The sequence below is a fragment of the Triticum dicoccoides genome, chromosome 7A, assembly GCF_002162155.2.
Source record: "Triticum dicoccoides isolate Atlit2015 ecotype Zavitan chromosome 7A, WEW_v2.0, whole genome shotgun sequence".
NCBI classification, from domain to species: domain Eukaryota; kingdom Viridiplantae; phylum Streptophyta; class Magnoliopsida; order Poales; family Poaceae; genus Triticum; species Triticum dicoccoides.
Window position 1 is genome coordinate 227,233,660 of NC_041392.1, and position 19,144 is coordinate 227,252,803.

Below are 19,144 nucleotides of genomic sequence, written 5' to 3' on the forward strand. Positions count from 1 at the left end.
AAATTATGCTATGACTTGTTAGAGTTGCTCTTTATGCTTCACTTAAATTTGTATGATCTATGGAATTGCTCTAGTGCTTCACTTAGATTTATTTGAGAATTAGTAAAAAATTTAAGATATTCTCTCGTGCATCACTTAAATTATTTTGAGAAAATAAATTTTTTATGCTCATGTTCTTCACTTAGATTTGGTTGAGCTATCAAAAGCAACATATGAAACTAGCCCCAAAGTGATAGATATTCAAGAGGGATATAATAAAAACTTTCATGAAGATCATTGCACAAAATAAACTTGATTCCTTGTAATGGTTTTTTAATATGATGATATAATATGTGAGTCATGTTGATGAGTAATTTTGCTTTAGTAAGAATATTGGTGTTAAGGTTTGTGAATCCCTATGCAAGTACGAAATTCAATAGTTATGCAATGAAATTACATCCTACTTGTGGTGCATTATTCAGTGTTAGTTATGCTTATTGCTCGCTTATGAGATTTTTTTGTTTCTTGGTTGGATTCTTCTCAACCTTTTGCTAGCCTTCATTTGCACTAAGTATGATCACTACATGTGCATCCAAAATCCTTAAACCAGTTTTGCCACATGAGTCCACTATACCTACCTATATGTACTATTCTTTTGCTGTTCTAAGAAAATTTGTATGTGCCATTTCTAATTTTCAAAATAAATTTCTCTTTTGTGTGCTCGTACCACTCATGAAACGGTAGGGGGTGGCGGATATATTTCCATGCTAGATGTGTTATTCTCGAGATGAGTGTTTATTCACTTGTCATTGCACGAGAGTACGGCAAAGGTATTAGGGGTGCCCAGTCCCGAAATGACAAATGAATTTACTTTATGTTGTCAAATAATAAATTCCTTGGAAATTTTTGGTATGGAAGGCACCCGTGAATACGGCTAGCTATGGAAAGTGAAGAATTGTTGAAAATGAATAAACTTTATTCCTGTTTGGGAACCGCCTATGTTATATCTAGCATGGAAAGTATTGGGAACTACTCGACCGTTTTCGTTGACAGGAAAAGCATGCCACCCAAAATGTTTTTATCTCTATCTTTTTCGCTTTGAGGTCTGGCACCTCAACAAATCATTACTTCCCTCCGCAAAGGGCCCTTCTATTTACTTTATGCGATTTTTATTTTGAGTCTGCATCTTTTCTTATAGAGCACCAACTAAGGGGCCCTATGATCCTACTTGAGCATTGGGTGTAGCAAATATGCAAGTGTGTTCATGAATGGATCCATGATTGAGCATGATGGGCTACGGATAACTTGCTTTAGTATTGATATTTTGAAAGACTTGGTTGCTTGTTGATAAGCTTGAGTATTAAAATCTTCATGTCAAAACTAGACTATTGCTTTGATCATATAAAAGTCCAAATGTCCATGCTATAAAGAAAAGAATATGTGATGAACATGTTAGGCAGCATTCCACATCAAAAATTCTGTTTTTATCATTTACCTACTCGAGGACAAGCAGGAATTAAGCTTGGGGATGCCGATATGTCTCCAAGGTATCTATAATTTTTTATTGTTCCATGCGATTATATTATCATTCTTGGATGTTTTACAATCATTTTATAGCAACTTTATATCATTTTTTTGAACTAACCTATTAACATAGTGCCCAGTGCCAGTTACTGTTTTTTGCTTGTTTTTCACTTCGCAGAAAATCAATACCAAACGGAGCCCAAATGCAGCGAAACATTTTGGAGAATTTTTCTGGACTAGAAGACACAAGATGGGCCGAAGAAGTTCCAGAGGGTGCCCCAAGGGGGGCACAACCCACCTGGGCGTGCCTGGGGGGCCAAGGGTGCCCTGGTGGGTTGTGCCCACCTCAGTGGCCTCTCACACCACCTCTTTGCTCTATAAATACCCCAATATTCCAAAAACCCTAGGGGAGTCGACAAAAATCAATTCTAGCCGTCGCAAGTTCCAGAACCACAAGATCCATTCAAGACACCATCACGGAGGGGTTCATCGTCCTCATTGGTGCCTCTCTGATGATGCGTGAGTAGTTGATACGTCTCCAACATATCTATAATTTTTGATTGCTCCATGCTATATTATCTACTGTTTTGGACATTATTGGGCTTTATTATCCACTTTTATATTATTTTTTGGACTAACCTACTAACCGGAGGCCCAGCCCAGAATTGCTGTTTTTTCCTATTTTAGGGTTTCGAAGAAAAGGAATATCAAACGGGGTCCAAACGGAATGAAACCTTCGGGAATGTGATTTCTGGAACAAACAAGACCCAGGAGACTTGGACCCTACGTCAAGCAACCAACAGGGAAGCAACGAGGTAGGGGGGCGCGCCTACCCCCCCCCCCCAGGCGCGCCCTCCACCCTCATGGGGCCCCTGTTGCTCCACCGACGTACTTCTTCCTCCTATATATACCTACGTACCCCAAAACGATCAGATACGGAGCCAAAACCCTAATTCCACTGCCATAACTTTCTGTATCCACGAGATCCAATCTTGGGGCCTATTCCGGAGCTCCGCTGGAGGGGGCATCGATCACGGAGGGCTTCTACATCAACACCATAGCCTCTCCGATGAAGTGCGAGTAGTTTACCTCAGACCTTCGGGTCCATAGTTATTAGCTAGATGGCTTCTTCTCTCTTTTTGGATCTCAATACAAAGTTCTCCCTCTCTCTTGTAGAGATCTATTCGATGTAATCTTCTTTTTGCGGTGTGTTTGCTGAGACCGATGAATTGTGGGTTTATGATCAAGTTTATCTATGAACAATATTTGAATCTTCTCTGAATTCTTTTATGTATGATTGGTTATCTTTGCAAGTCTCTTTGAATTATCAGTTTGGTTTGGCCTACTAGATTGATCTTTCTTGCAAAAGGAGAAGTGCTTAGCTTTGGGTTCAATCTTGTGGTGTCCTTTCCCAATGACAGTAGGGGCAGCAAGGCACATATTGTATTGTTGCCATCGAGGATAACAAGATGGGATTTTTATCATATTGCATGAATTTATCCCTCTACATCATGTCATCTTGCTTAAGGCGTTACTTTGTTCTTATGAACTTAATACTCTAGATGCATGCTGGATAGCGGTCGATGTGTGGAGTAATAGTAGTAGATGCAAGCAGGAGTCGGTCTACTTGTCTTAGACGTGATGCCTATATACATGATCATACCTAGATATTCTCATAACTATGCTCAATTCTGTCAATTGCTCAACAGTAATTTGTTCACCCACCGTAAAATACCTATGCTCTTGAGAGAAGCCACTAGTGAAACCTATGGCCCCCGGGTCTATCTTCATCATATTAATCTTCCAATACTTTGCTTTTTACTTTGCTTTTATTTTACTTTGCATCTTTATCATAAAATACCAAAAATATTATCTTATCATATCTATCAGATCTCACTCTCGTAAGTGACCGTCTAGGATTGACAACCCCTTATCACGTTGGTTGCGAGGATTTATTTGTTTTGTGTAGGTGCGAGGGACTCGCGCGTAGCCTCCTACTGGATTGATACCTTGGTTCTCAAAAACTGAGGGAAATACTTACGCTACTTTGCTGCACCACCCTTTCCTCTTCAAGGGAAAACCAACGCAAGTGCACAAGAGGTAGCAAGAAGGATTTCACACGCCATTGCCGAGGACGTCTATGCAAAAATCAACATACCAAGTACCCATCACAAACCCTTATCTCCCGCATTACATTTTTTGCCATTTGCCTCTCATTTTCCTCTCCCCCACTTCACCCTTGCCGTTTTATTCGCCCTCTCTCTCTCTCTATCCTCCCTCTCTTTCTCTATTTGCCTCTTTTTCCCTGTTTCTCATTTTCTTTGTGTGTTGGAGTGCTTGCTTGTCGCGATGGCTCAAGATAACACTAAATTGTGTGACTTTACCAATACCAACAACAATGATTTTATTAGCACTCCGATTGCTCCTCTTACAGATGTTGAATCTTGTGAAATTAATGATGCCTTGCTGAATCTTGTCTGAAAGATCCATTTTCCGGCCTTCCTAGTGAAGATGGCGCTACTCATCTAAATAGCTTCGTTGATTTGTGTGATATGCAAAAGAAGAAAGATGTGGATAATGATATTGTTAAATTGAAGCTATTTCCTTTTTCGCTTAGAGATCGTGCTAAAGCTTGGTTTTCATATTTGCCTAAAAATAGTATTGATTCTTGGAATAAGTGCAAATATGCTTTTATCTCTAAGTATTTTGCTCCCTCTAAGATCATCTCTCTTAGAAATGATATTATGAATTTTAAGCAACTTGATCATGAACATGTTGCACAAGCTTGGGAGAGGATGAAATTAATGATATGTAATTTCCCTACTCATGGTTTGAATTTGTGGATGATTATACAAAAAATTTATGCCGGATTGAATTTTGCTTCTAGAAATCTTTTAGATTCGGCCGCGGGAGGCACTTTTATGGAAATCACTTTAGGAGAAGCTACTAAACTCCTAGATAATATTATGGTTAATTATTCTCAATGGCACACTGAAAGATCTACTAATAAAAAAGTGCATGCGATAGAAGAAATTAATGTTTTGAGTGGAAAGATGGATGAACTTATGAAATTATTTGCTAATAAAAGTGTTTCTTCTGATCCTAATGATATGCCTTTGTCTACCTTGATTGAGAATAATATTGAATCTATGGATGTGAATTTTGTTGGTAGGAACAATTTTGGTAACAACGCGTATAGAGGAAACTTTAATCCCAGGCCTTACCCTAGTAATTCCTCTAATAATTATGGTAATTCCTACAACAATTCTTATGGAAATTATAATAAGATGCCCTCTGATTTTGAATCTAATATTAAAAAATTTATTACTTCGCAAAAGAATTTCAATGCTTTGATTGAAGAAAAATTTCTTAAGATTGATGAGTTGGCTAGGAACGTTGCTAGAATTTCTCTTGATGTTGATTCTTTGAAACTTAGATCTATTCCACCTAAGCATGATATCAATGAGTCTCTCAAAGCCATGAGAATTTCCATTGATGAGTGCAAAGAAAGAACCGCTAGGATGCGTGCTAAGAAAGATTCCTTTATAAGAGCGTGTTCTTCTAGTTTCCATGATAATAAAGATGAAGATCTAAAAGTTATTGATGCGTCCACTATTAAATCTTTGTTTTGCAATATGAATATTGATAATGATGGGACTGAATATGATCCACCTTTACCTAGAAGGCGTTCCAAAAATTCAGAGTTTTTAGATCTTGATGCTAAATTTGATAAAAGTGGGATTGAAGAGATCAAAACTCTAGATATTAATAAACCTACTATTTTGGATTTCAAGGAATTGAATTATGATAATTTCTCTTTGATAGATTGTATTTCCTTGTTGCAATCCGTGTTAAATTCTCCTCATGCTTATAGTCAAAATAAAGCTTTTACCAAACATATCGTTGATGCTTTGATGCAATCTTATGAAGAAAAACTTGAGTTGGAAGTTTCTATCCCTAGAAAACTTTATGATGAGTGGGAACCAACTATTAAAATTAAAATTAAAGATCATGAATGCTATGCTTTGTGCAATTTGGGTGCTAGTGTTTCCACGATTCCCAAGACTTTGTGTGATTTGTTAGGTTTCTGTGATTTTGATGATTGCTCTTTAAACTTACACCTTGTGGATTCCACTATTAAGAAACCTATGGGAAGAATTAATGATGTTCTTATTGTTGCAACTAGGAACTATGTGCCCGTAGATTTTATTGTTTTTGACATAGATTGCAATCCTTCATGTCCTATTATTCTTGGTAGACCTTTCCTTAGAACGATTGGTGCAATTATTGATATGAAGGAAGGAAATATTAGATTCCAATTTCCGTTAAGGAAAGGCATGGAACAATTTCCTAGAAATAAAATTAAATTACCTTATGAATCTATTATGAGAGCCACTTATGGATTGCCTACCAAAGATAGCAATACCTAGATCTATCCTTGCTTTGTATGCCTAGCTAGGGGCGTTAAACGATAGCGCTTGTCGGGAGGCAACCCAATTTTATTTTTATTCCTAGATTTTTTTCTCCTGTTTAGTAATAAATAATTTATCTAGCCTCTGTTTTGGTTGTGTTTTTGTTTTTAATTAGTGTTTGTGCCAAGTAGAACCGTTGGGAAGACTTGGGGGAAGTCTTGTTAATCTTGCTGTAAAAAACAGAAACTTTAGCGCTCACGAGAACTGCTGCCATTTTTATTTGGAAAGTGATATTTAGTTAATTATTTCTGCAGATGATTAACAGATCAATTCCTCACGTCCAGAAATTTATTTTAGAATTTTTGGGGTTCCAAATCTTGCACTAGGTACAGATTACTACAGACTGTTCTGTCTTTGATAGATTCTGTTTTTCGTGTGTTGTTTGCTTATTTTGATGAATCTATGACTTGTAAACTAGTTTATAAACCATATAGAAGTTGGAATACAGTAGGTTTAACACCCATATAAATAAAGAATGAGTTAATTACAGTACCTTGAAGTGGTCTTTTGTTTTCTTTCGCTAACAGAGCTCACGATATTTTCTACCTTAGGTTTTGTGTTGTGAAGTTTTCAAGTTTTGGGTAAAGATTTGATGGATTATGGAACAAGGAGTGGCAAGAGACTAAGCTTGGGGATGCCTATGGAACCCCCAAGATAATATAAGGACACATAAAATCCAAAGCTTGGGGATGCCCCGGAAGGCATCCCCTCTTTCGTCTACTTCTATCGGTAACTTTACTTGGAGCTATATTTTTATTCACCACATGATATGTGTTTTGCTTGGAGCGTCTTGTATGATTTGAGTATTTTCTTTTTAGTTTACCACAATGATCCTTGCTATACACACCTTTTGAGAGAGACACACATGATTCGGAAATTATTAGAATACTCTATGTGCTTCACTTATATCTTTTGAGTTATATAGTTTTGCTCTAGTACTTCACTTATATCTTTTAGAGCACGGTGGTGGATTTGTTTTATAGAAGCTATTGATCTCTCATGATTCACTTAGATTATTTTGAGAGTCTTAAATATCATGGTAATTTGCTTAAATAATCCTAATATGCTAGCTATACAAGATTAATAAAATTATCTTATGAGTGTGTTGAATACTATGAGAAGTTTGATACTTGATAATTGTTTTGAGATATGGAGATGGTGATATTAGAGTCATGCTAGTTGAGTAGTTGTGAATTTGAGAAATACTTGTGTTAGAGTTTGTGATTCCTGTAGCATGCATGTATGGTGAACCGTTATGTGATGAAGTCGGAGCATGATTTATTTATTGATTGTCTTCCTTATGAGTGGCGGTCGGGGACGAGCAATGGTCTTTTCCTACCAATCTATCCCCCTAGGAGCATGCGCGTAATACTATGCTTTGATAACTTGTAGATTTTTGCAATAAGTATATGAGTTCTTTATGACTAATGTTGAGTCCATGGATTATACGCACTCTCACCCTTCCACCATTGCTAGCCTCTCTAATACCGCGCACCTTTCGCCAGTATCATACACCCACCATACCTACCTATCATGGCATTTCCATAGCCATTCCGAGATATATTGCCATGAAACTTTCCACCGTTCCGTTTACTATGACACGCTTCATCATTGTCATATTGCTTTGCATGATCATGTAGTTGACATTGTATTTGTGGCAAAGCCACCGTTCATAATTCGAGTCATTGCATATCCCGGTACACCGCCGGAGGCATTCATATAGAGTCATATCTTGTTCTAAGTATCGAGTTGTAAGAAAATAAAATAAAAGTGTGATGATCATCATTATTAGAGCATTGTCCCAGTGAGGAAAGGATGATGGAGACTATGATTCCCCCACAAGTCGGGATGAGACTCCGGACGAAAAAAAAGAGGCCATAAAAATAAAAATAAAAGGAGAAAAGGCCCAAATAAAAAATATGAGAGAAAAAGAGAGAAGGGACAATGCTACTATCCTTTTACCACATTTGTGCTTCAAAGTAGCACCATGATCTTCATGATAGAGAGTCTCCTATGTTATCACTTTCATATACTAGTGGGAATTTTTCATTATAGAACTTGGCTTGCATATTCCAATGATGGGCTTCCTCAAAATGCCCTAGGTCTTCGTGAGCAAGCAAGTTGGATGCACACCCACTTAGTTTCTTTTTGAGCTTTCATATACTTATAGCTCTAGTGCATCCGTTGCATGGAAATCCCTACTCACTCACATTGATATCTATTGATGGGCATCTCCATAGCCCGTTGATACGCCTAGTTGATATGAGACTATTTTCTCCCTTTTTGTCTTCTCCACAACCACCACTCTATTCCACCTAAAGTGCTATGTCCATGGCTCACGCTCATGTATTGCGTGAAGATTGAAAAAGTTTGAGAACACTATAAGTATGAAACAATTGCTTGGCTTGTCATCGGGGTTGTGAATGATTTAAATACTTTGTGTGGTGAAGATAGAGCATAGCCAGACTATATTTTGTAGGGATAACTTTCTTTGGCCATGTTATTTTGAGAAGACATAACTGCTTAGTTAGTATGCTTGAAGTATTATTATTTTTATGTCAATATTAAACTTTTGTCTTGAGTCTTTCGGATCTGAATATTCATACCACAATTAAGAAGAATTACATTGAAATTATGCCAAGTAGCATTCCACATCAAAAATTCTGTTTTTTATCGTTTACCTACTCAAGGACGAGCAGGAATTAAGCTTGGGGATGCTTGATACGTCTCCAACGTATCTATAATTTTTTATTGCTCCATGCTATATTATCTACTATTTTGGACATTATTGGGCTTTATTATCCACTTTTATATTATTTTTGGGACTAACCTACTAACCGGATGCCCAGTCTAGAATTGCTGTTTTTTTGCCTATTTTAGGGTTTCGAAAAAAAGGAATATCAAACGGAGTCCAAACAAAATGAAACCATCGGGAACGTGATTTTTGGAACAAACAAGACCCAGGAGACTTGGACCCTACGTCAAGCAACCAACAGGGAAGCCACGAGGTAGGGGGTGCGCCTACCCCCCCCCCCCCAGGCGCGCCCTCCACCCTCATGGGCCCCCTGTTGCTCCACCCACGTACTTCTTCCTCCTATACATACCTACGTACCCACAAACGATCAGATACGGAGCCAAAACCCTAATTCCACCGTCGTAACTTTCTATATCCACGAGATCCCATCTTGGGGCCTGTTCCGGAGCTCCACCGGAGGGGGCATCGATCACGGAGGGCTTCTACGTCAACACCATAGCCTCTCCGATAAATTGTGAGTAGTTTACCTCAGACCTTCGGGTCCATAGTTATTAGCTAGATGGCTTCTTCTCTCTTTTTCAATCTCAATGCAAAGTTCTCCCCCTATCTTGTGGAGATCTATTCGATGTAATCTTCTTTTTGCGGTGTGTTTGTTGAGACCGGTGAATTGTGGGTTTATGATAAAGTTTATCTATGAACAATATTTGAATCCTCTCTGAATTATTTTATGTATGATTGGTTATGTTTGCAAGTCTCTTTGAATTATCAGTTTGGTTTGGCCTACTAGATTGATCTTTCTTGCAATAGGAGAAGTGCTTAGCTTTGGGTTCAATCTTGCGGTGTCCTTTCACAGTGACAGTAGGGGAAGCAAGGCACATATTGTATTGTTTCCATCGAGGATAACACGATGGGGTTTTTATCATATTGCATGAATTTATCCCTCTACATCATGTCATCTTGCCTAAGGCGTTACTCTGTTCTTATGAACTTAATACTCTAGATGCATGCTGGATAGCGGTCGATGTGTGGAGTAATAGTAGTAGATGCAGGCAGGAGTCCGTCTACTAGACTTGGACGTGATGCCTATATACATGATCATACCTAGATATTCTCATAACTATGCTCAATTCTGTCAATTGCTCAACAGTAATTTGTTCACCCACCGTAAAATACCTATGCTCTTGAGAGAAACCACTAGTGAAACCTATGGCCCACGGGTCTATCTTCATCATATTAATCTTCCAATACTTTGCTTTTTACTTCGCTTTTATTTTACTTTGCATCTTTATCCTAAAAATACAAAAAATATTATCTTATCATATCTATCAGATCTCACTCTCGTAAGTGACTGTGTAGGGATTAACAGCCCCATATCGCATTGATTGCGAGGATTTATTTGTTTTGTGTAGGTGCGAGGGACTCACGCGTAGCCTCCTACTGGATTGATACCTTGGTTCTCCAAAATGAGGGAAATACTTCCGCTACTTTGCTGCACCGCCCTTTCCTCTTCAAGGGAAAACCAACGCAAGTGCTCAAGAGGTAGCAAGAAGGATTTCCCAGGCACGCCCTCCACCCTCGTGGGCCCCATGTTGCTCCACTGACGTACTTCTTCCTCCTATATATACCTACGTACCCGCCAAACGATCAGATACGGAGCCAAAACCGTAATTCCACCGCCGTAACTTTCTGTATCCACGAGATCCCATCTTGGGGCCTGTTCCGGAGCTCCGCCGGAGGGGGCATCGATCACGGGGGGCTTCTACATCAACACCATAGCCCTTCCGATGAAGTGTGAGTAGTTTACCTCAGACCTTCGGGTCCATAGTAATTAGCTAGATGGCTTCTTCTCTATATTTGGATCTCAATACAATGTTCTCCCCCTCTCTTGTGGAGATCTATTCGATGTAATCTTCTTTTGCGGTGCGTTTGTTGAGACCGATGAATTGTGGGTTTATGATCAAGTTTATCTATGAACAATATTTGAATCTTCTCTGAACTCTTCTGTGTATGATTGGTTATCTTTGCAAGTCTCTTCGAATTATCAGTTTGGTTTGGCCTACTAGATTGATCTTTCTTGCAATGGAAGAAGTGCTTAGCTTTGGGTTCAATCTTGCGGTGTCCTTTCCCAGTGACAGTAGGGGCAGCAAGGCACGTATTGTATTGTTGCCATCGAGGATAACAAGATGGGGTTTTCATCATATTGCATGAGTTTATCCCTCTATGTCATGTCATCTTGCTTAAGGCGTTACTCTGTTCTTATGAACTTAATACTCTAGATGCATGCTGGATAGCGGTCGATGTGTGGAGTAATAGTAGTAGATGCAGGCAGGAGTCGGTCTACTTGTCTTGGACGTGATGCCTATATACATGATCATACCTAGATATTCTCATAACTATGCTCAATTCTGTCAATTTCTCAACAGTAATTTGTTCACCCACCGTAAAATACCTATGCTCTTGAGAGAAGCCACTAGTGAAACCTATGGCCCCCGGGTCTATCTTCATCATATTAATCTTCCAATACTTAGTTATTTTCATTGCCTTTTATTTTACTTTGCATCTTTATCATGAAAATACAAAAAATATTATCTTATCATATCTATCAGATCTCACTCTCGTAAGTGAGCGTGTAGGGATTGACAACCCCTTATCGTGTTGGTTGCGAGGATTTATTTGTTTTGTGCATGTGCGAGAGACTCGCGTGTAGCCTCCTACTGGATTGATACCTTGGTTCTCAAAAACTGAGGGAAATACTTACGCTACTTTGCTGCATCACCCTTTCCTCTTCAAGGGAAAACCAACGCAGTGCTCAAGAGGTAGCAGTAGTTCATTGTAGAGCTACGGGTCCGTAGTTAGTAGCTAGATGGGTTCCTCTCTCTCTCTCTCTCTTCATTATCAATACAATGGTGTCTTGGAGATCTATTTTATGTAACTCTTTTTGCGGTGTGTTTGTTGGGATCCGATTAACTTTGAGTTTATGATCAGATATATGTTTTTGTCCGTGAAAGTTATTTGAGTTTCTCTTGATTTCTTATATGCATGATTACTTATAGCCTTGTATCTCGTCTTCGAATATTTGGTAAGTTAGACCAACTAGATTGATTTTTCTTGCCATGGGAAGAGGTGCTTTGTGATGGGTTCGATCTTACGGTGCTTGATCCCAGTGATAGAAAGGGAAACGACACATATGTATCGTTGCTATTAAGGATAACAAAATGGGGTCTATTTCTACATAAATAGATCTTGTCTACATCATGCCATCGTTCTTATTGCATTACTTCGTTTCTCCATGAACTTAATACACTAGATGCATGCTGGATAGCGGTCGATGCGTGGAGTAATAGTAGTAGATGCAGGCAGGAGTCGGTCTACTAATCTTGGACGTGATGCCTATATAATGATCATTGCCTGGATATTGTCATGAGTATTCGAAGTTCTATCAATTGCCCAACAGTAATTTGTTTACCTGTGGTATGCTATTTTCCTCGAGAGAAACCACTAGTGAAATCTACGGCCCCCGAGTCTCTTCTTTATTATATTTGCCTTCGCGATATATTTTTATTTGCTTTTATTTTAAGATCTATTAATCCAGAAAACCCAAAAATACCTTGCTGCAATTTTTATTTATTTATTTTATCTCGCATTTCCATGAGATCTATTTGTCCAATCTACTACAATTTTACCTATGTTTTTACTCGTGAGGGATTGATAACCCCTATCTTACGTCGGGTTGCAAGTATTTGTTCTTTGTGTGCAGGAGCTGTTTATGTGGTGTTGTGTGGTTCTCCTACTAGTTTGATAACGTTGGTACCATCACTGAGGGAAATACCTACCATAGTTGTGCTGCATCATCCCTTCCTCTTTGGGGAAATACCGACGTAGTTCAAGCCACATCAGCTGCTACGGGTAACTAGCAAGAACCGTTCTTTCCTATGCAAAACCACAATGGTGATTATCAAGTTTGCTATTTTTACCTTCTGGAAGGACCGACCGTAGTCAGATTTGATACAACTAAAGTATAAGAAACAGACACCCGCCAGCCACCTTTATGCAAAAAAGTTGCAAGTCAGTTGGTGGAACAGGTCTCATGTGCGTGGACATGTAAGGTTAGTCCAGGCCGCTTCATCCCACAATGCCGCCGAATCGAAATAAGAGTTGGTGGTAAGCAATATGACCATCACCGCCCATAACTCCTTTGTGTTCTACTCGTGCATATCATCTACGCATAGACCTAGCTCTGGTACCGCTGTTCGGGAACGTTGCATGGAAAACAAAAAAATTCTACGCACACACAAGATCTATCCATGGAGATGCATAAGTACGAGAGGGGGAGCGCATCTACATACCCTTGTAGATCGCTAAGCGGAAGCGTTTATCAACGCGGTTTATGTAGTCGTACACCTTCATGATCCATCCCGATCAAGTACGGAACGTACGACACCTCTGTGTTCAGCACACATTCGGTTCGATGACATCCTCTCCTTCTCGATCCAGCAAGAGAGACAAAGTAGTAGATGAGTTTCAACACCACGATGACGTGTTGACGTGGTGGTGAAACTATCCGCATGGCTTCTCCAAGCACAACGGACATGGACGGAGGAGGAACAAGAACTGGAGGGAGAGCGGGTGCCGCACACAGCTTGTGGATCGTGGTGTGTGTTTCCCCTCTCCCTCCTGTCATATATATAGGTGAGGAGAGGAGGGCAGGCAGTCTGGGGTGCCCCCAAGAGGGCCGGCGGCCGCCCTGGGCTCCTGCCCTGGCGCCCCCTGATAACCCACAAGTATAGGGGGCCGCAACAGTTTTTGAGGGTAGAGTATATATTCAACCCAAATTTATTGATTCAACACAAAGGGAGCCAAAGAATATTCTCAAGTATTACCAACTGAGTTGTCAATTCAACCACACCTGAAAGACTTAATATGTGCAGCAAATTATTTAGTAGCAAAGTAGTATGGAAGTAACGGTAACAGTGGCAAAAGTAACAATAGCAGTTTTGTAGCAATTATAACAGTGGCAACGGCAAAGTAACATAGAAAAGATCAATATGTGAAAAGCTCGTAGGCAATGGATCAATGATAGATAATTATGTTGGATGGCATTCATCATGCAACAGTTATAACCTAGGGTGACATAGAACTAGCTCCAATTCATCAATATAATGTAGGCATGTATTCCGAATATAGTCATACGTGCTTATGGAAAAGAACTTGCATGACATCTTCTGTCCTACCCTCCTGTGGCAGCGGGGTCCTAATGGAAACTAAGGGATATTAAGGCCTCCTTCTAATAGAGAACCGGACCAAAGCATTAGCACTTAGTGAATACATGAACTCCTCAAACTACGGTAATCACTGGAAAGAATCCGAATTTTTGTCACCTTAGGGTATGTGGATCATAACTCGTAATAGGTGTCTACAACTTGCAAGATAGGATCAAGAACACAAATATATTCATAAAAACATAATATATTCAGATCTGAAATCATGGCACCCAGGCTCTAGTGACAAGAATTAAGCATAGCAAAGTCATAGCAACATCAATCTCAGAACATAGTGGATACTATGGATCAAACCCTAACAAAACTAACTCGATTACTTGATAAATCTCATCCAACCCATCACCGTCCAGCAAGCCTATGATGGAATTACTCACGCACGGCGGTGAGCATCATGAAATTGGTGATGGAAGAAGGTTGGTGATGATGATGGCGATGAATCCCCCTCTCCGGAGCCTCGAACAGACTCCAAATCAGCCCTCCCAATGAAGAATGGGAGGCGGCGGCGGCGGCTCCATATCGTAAAATGCGTTGGATCCGTCTCTCTGATTTTTCTCTGCCCGAACATGAATATATAGAGTTGGAGTTAGGGTCGGAGGAGGTCTGTGAGACCCACAAGGTAGGGGGGCACGCCCTCCACCCTTGTGGTCAGCTAGTGAGTCCCCTCTAGTTGATTCTTTCACCAATATTTTTATTTATTCCAAAAATATTCTTCGTAAATTTTCAGTTCATTCTGAGAACTTATATTTCTGCACAAAAATAACACCAAGGCAATTATGCTGAAAATAGCGTCAGTCCAGATTAGTTCCATTCAAATCATGCAAATTAGTGTCCAAAACAAGGGCAAAAGAGTTTGGAAAAGTAGATACGATGGAGACATATCAACTCCCCCAAGCATAACGCATTGCTAGCCCTCAAGCAATTTAGTTGACAAACTGAAAGTGATAAAGAAAAAACTTTTACAAACTCTGTTTGATCTTGTTGTTGCAAATATGTAGAGCCAGCATTCAGGTTTTCAGCAAAGATTATGAACTAACCATATTCACAATAACATTTAGGCCTCACATTTACTCATATCAATGGCATAATAAACTAGCGAGCAATAATAATAAATCTCAGATGACAACACTTTTTCAAAATAATTATGATATGATATAACAAGATGGTATCTCGCTAGCCCTTTGTGAGACCGCAAAACAGAAATGCAGAGGACCCCTGAAGATCAAGGACTGACTAGACATTGTAATTCATGGTAAAAGAGATCCAGTCACGGTCATGCTCAATATCAATTAATAGAAAAGCATACAAACGATAGTGGTGCTCTCTAACTGGTGTTTTTTATAAGAAGATGATGACTCAGTAATAAAAGTGGATAGATAGGCCCTTCGCAGAGGGAAGCGGGGATTTGCAGAGGTGCCACAGCTCGAGCTTTTTGAAACAGAGATGAATATAATTTTGAGTGGTATGCTTTTATTTTCAACATAACAACCAAAAGATCTCACTATCTTCCATGCTAGATACATTATAGGCGGTTCCCGAACAGAATGGTAAAGGTTTTACTCCCCCTCCACCAACAAGCACACTCTACAGCTGGTCCGAAACAACGGGTACCGTCCATACCAACAATAGTCATGGGGGAGTTTTGTTTGCAATTATATTTTGATTTGATTTGAGCATGGAACTGGGCATCCCAAATACCGGCCACTTTCTCGTGAATGGCAAGTGAATCAACACTCATCGTGAGAATAACCCACCTAGCATGGAAGATACTGACAGCCCCCAGTCGCTACATGAACGATTCGGGCATACAAAACAGATTATTATTTAAAGGTTTAGAGTTTGGCACATGCAAATTTACTTGGAACGGTAGGTAAATACCGCATATAGGTAGGTATGGTGGACTTATATGGAAGAACTTTGGGTTTATGTAAGTGGATGCATAAGCAGTATTCCTGCTTAGTACAAGTGAAGGCTAGCAAAAGATTGAGAAGCGGCCAACTAGAGAGCACCAATAGTCAGTAACATGCATTGAGATTAACCAACATTGAGTGAAAGCATGAGTAGGATATAAATCACCATGAACATAAATATCGTGGAGGCTATGTTGATTTTGTTTCAACTACATGTGTGAACATGTGCCAAGTCAAGCCACTCGAATCATTCAAAGGAGGATATCATCCGATCATACTACATCACAACCATTAAAAGCATGTTGGCATGCAAGGTAAACCATTATAAACTCCTAGCTAATTAAGCATGGCATGAGTAACTATAATATCTAATTGTCATTGCAAACATGTTTCATTCATAATGGGCTGAATCAAGAATGATGAACCAATCATATTTACAAAAACAAAATAGGTCGAGTTCATACCAGCTTTTCCTCATCTCAATCATTTCATCAAATATCGTCATCATTGCCTTTCACTTGCACAACCGAGCGGTGTGCATAATAATAATAAATAATAATAATAATAATAAATAATAATAATAATAATAATAATAATAATAATAATAATAATAGTGTACGTGCATTAGACTAAGCTAGAATCTACAAACATCTATTCAAAGGAGAAGACAAGGTAATATGGGCTCTTTGTTAGATCAACAATAATGCATATGACAGCCACTCAACAGTTTCATCGTGGTCTTCTCCTCTCGACCCAAAGAAAGGAAAAAGAAGTTCAAAGAAACACACTAAAATATTTTTGGATTTTTTGTTTTTACGAAGAAAGTAAAACAAGAACGAGAAAAACTATTTACACGGGAAAGCTCCCAACAAGCAAAAGAAGAATGAGAAATCTTTTTGGGCTTTTTTAATACTACTACCAAATAAACATAAAAAAACTGAAAAGAAGATTGTCGGGGAAGGCTGATCCACGAACACCTATGGGGATCGGCGGACCGAGCCCCTTTCGGTTCGGCGAGGGCGGAGGTCGCACAAAGAGCAGATCGAGGCGGTACACCCGAGCGGTTTTACCCAGCTTCGGGCCGCACGGATGCGTAAAACCCTACTGCTGCTTGTTTGTGTGTATTGAATTCTTGCTCAGGAGCGATGGACGCTGCCAGACTGAGCGTGGGAGTGTTTCTGGTGTTTCGGATGAGTCGAATCGGCCCAACCTTCTCTCTACGTTGCGCCTGGGCCTCCTTTTATACTTTCAAGGGGTCACCGACAGGTGGCAACGTAGACTAGAAGGGTAAAAATGGAAAAGGATGCGGTAGGTGCAGCTACCGCTACTGCGGATACAGAGCACCCTACCTAACTCTGACGGTAGGGGACAAGGGCATTAAATGCCTGTCTGAGTCTCCTAAACAGTGCAAAAGGTGACCGTTAGGAGCGCCACCGTTTGCCACGATGGCCTTCTCTTCATCTCCGCTTGCCACCGCGCACCCCTAGCTGCACGGCCTCCTGCCACGTGTGCTTGGGAGAGTCCTAGAGCGACACGTTAGCAGGTGTGCTGGAGCGCGGGCACGAAGTGGGGGTTTTCCCACGGCAAGCTCCTTGCCGCGGTCGTCGTCTTGTCGTGTTTGGAAGCTTGTCGCTCGCCGGATCTTGCCGGGACGCAGGGCGCGTCGCGGCAAGCTTTCTTGGTATGCCTTGTGTGGCCTTCCCGGCAAGCTTCTCTTGCCGGGGTCTTGTCTCTTCCCGGCAAGATCCTCTTGCCGGGGCCTTGGTTGGCCTTCCCGGCAAGCTCCTCTTGCCGGGGCCTTGGTTTGAGTACTTTGTTCTTGAATGGTCTTCAAGGGAACCACGGAGGGTCTTGGCGGTCACCCGGCAAGCCTTGCCGCGGGGTGCTGCAACTGCCCGTGCACGAGTTCGGGATACTAGGGTACCCCTACTCTAGTACACCGACAGGAGCCCCCGGGCCTGGGCCATACACGGTGCCGAGCGCTGTTGGGCTAGGCCCAAAACAGTGCACGGGCATGCGCGGCCTAGGTCACGCCGCATATCTCTCCGCTCCCACCGCGCACGACCAGAACGGCACGCGTCAAACGCGGTGTCGTGGGTGAAGCGGGCGGCGTGCGCGGGGCTAAGCCCCTCGAGCATGCGTCAGGCCACGATGATGAGGACGGTTCACGCCCTCCTCCCTAAACGGAGGTAGGCGTGGGGGCGCGGTGCATTTACTGGACTGGGCCGGTGTGCGGTTTTCGGGACGTCCACTCCCCGCGTTCACGAGGCGGAGCGAGGCCGCCTCATCTGTCGTCTTGTTTCTGCATCCCCGCCACGCGGCTCCCATGCGCTTGGGGTCGCGGATGGTGGAAGTGGGAAACTGGGCCGTCGCGAGCAGAGGCAGCGAGTTGGTCCCGACTCCCTGCTCTTCCCGTGCCTTGATTCGCTGAGCGGGGCAGCCGAGCCCCCACCTCGCTCCTTTATAAAGAGCGGGAGGGGAGCACAGAAACCCGCACTCTCTCATCTCCTCCTTTCTTCAGCTTCTGCTCCCCTTTCTCTCATCCGCCATGGAGAAAGGGAACCCAGGCCCTTCCTCGGTGGCGGCGAGGGTCGCCGCCAGACAGCGCATCTCTCCCTCTTCCGCGCCCGTAGTGGTAGAGCCAGCCATAAGGGGAAGAGGGAGGGGGCGAGGTCGCGGACGAGGTCGAGGACGAGGTCGAGGCGCTCGGGGAAGAGGCGGGCAGGGCGGCGCGCCAGCTTCGCCTCCGCCGGCGGCTCCTCCCCCCACGGCGGTCCATATAGGGGACGACCCTTGCGATTTCTTCGTCAAGCTGCGCCGGGCGCCTCGTCGTCGCCTCTGGCTTCCAGCTCCGTTTGCGAGCGCGATGGACTTGGACCCGCCTGAGACGCTGAGACTGCACATGAGGGGCTGTGGGATCAGCGGCACGCGAGTCCGCGTTGTATTCCCAGCCCCTAATGTGATGTATCTTGATCGAGGGTGGAAGACGTTCGCCCGTATCCACAGCCTGATGGAGGGGTTCACCCTCCATTTTAAGTTGATGGAGGGCGATCTCCTCTCCGTCAAGGTCTTCGGGTGCTTCGGCACTCGGGCGAAGTGCTGCGTGGACAGCTCCTCCGATAGCGAAGGCTCCTCCTCGAGCGAGAGTGACGAGGAGGAGAGCGACAGCGACGACGAGGGTAGCGGGTGGCGGGGTGGCGGGTCCGACTAGGCGTCGGGCGCCGCTTC